Source organism: Coffea arabica, chromosome 3e (assembly GCF_036785885.1).
Source record: "Coffea arabica cultivar ET-39 chromosome 3e, Coffea Arabica ET-39 HiFi, whole genome shotgun sequence".
Classification (NCBI taxonomy): domain Eukaryota; kingdom Viridiplantae; phylum Streptophyta; class Magnoliopsida; order Gentianales; family Rubiaceae; genus Coffea; species Coffea arabica.
In genome coordinates, this window is record NC_092315.1 from 16,034,943 (window position 1) to 16,036,342 (window position 1,400).

Consider the following 1,400-nt stretch of genomic DNA (forward strand, 5'->3'; position numbering starts at 1 on the left):
GGATTGTTGCAGCTACTAGCCGTGTGTATTAAGCTTCAAGCTGAGGTAATTTCTGGACTTAGATGAGTTGTTTATAGGTAGATGAAGCTGTTTAGAGGCATGCATGTGAGAGTTGTACGTTTGGATGAAAATTAAGATACCAGAATTTGGGTTCGAAAGAAACTGGAAACTGCCGTGAGTTAATTAGGAAATGCAGTTTTTAATTTGCTCCAATGTGATGATCTGGGCTTGTATTTGTGATTAACCAACTAAAAACTAAGTGTTTAAGCTTTGCATGCAACTTAATGGCTCGGTTAAGCAAGGAAATGGATAATGAAACAGAAATCTGATGCATACAACCTCATCTGGGGCTAGCCGAATAAATTTCTGGAATTATGGATGAAACTTGTTGTTGTCGAACTGATTTCTGGACTGGAATTGATAGCTAATTAGTGCAGTAGTTGTGCATGTGAGATTTGAATACAAGGTTTTAGCTGAAGAAAAAAAAATTGGATCGTGACTAAGCAAATGCTGGAAAAGTTTCTGATTTTGTTTTGCCGAGAACTAACTAGGAATAATGCAGCTTTACTTGGTTTAATCTGGATGATCTGAGCTTATAACTGTGATTAGCTAGTCATTAACAAGATAACTAAGCCCTGCATGCAGTTGATGGGTTAGTTTAAAAACAGAAAATTGTTTCATGCATGATCATCCGAGACTAGTTGATATAATTCCTGGATTTTAGTGATGTTTGCAGTTGGTAACTGAATCCGATTTTGAGCTAGAAATGTTAACCAAGTGGTGAAGTGAATTGCATGTTGAAGTCGAGTACCTAAAACATTTTAGCCGAGTGAAAACTTGATGATTTGAAGAAAAAGAAACTCTGTTTTGATGAATTGTTCCTGCCGAGAGCTTGTCTTGATTTATGCAGCTCCATTTGGTTTAATTTTGTTGCTTTGAGCTTATAACCATAACTAACTAGTTAATAACAAGATAATGGGGCTTTGCATGAAGTTAATCAGTTGAGTAGTACAGAAAATAAAAACAAAATGCAATTCGTGTTCATGCAGCTGCAACCGAGACTAGCCAGAATTTTCTGGAAATTTTGGAGGACTTTTATCGTTAAGCGAACTTAATTTCTGTGCTAGATATGCTAATTAACTAGCTTAGTGATGGCATGTTGAATTTGAGCCCTTAACACTCTGTTTTAGCCAAGGAAAAAGCTGGATTAAGAACATCTTATTGCTGGAAAATTTTGTGAACTGCCGCAAGGTTTGAACCTGGAAATTTTGAAGTTTATGACTGTCATTTGAACTCGATTTTGAACTGGAAATGTTAATTGGTTGGATAAGTTGATGCATGGAAAATTTGAGAACCTAGAACCATGTTTTAACCGAGGAAAAGTTGGATTTATAAACACC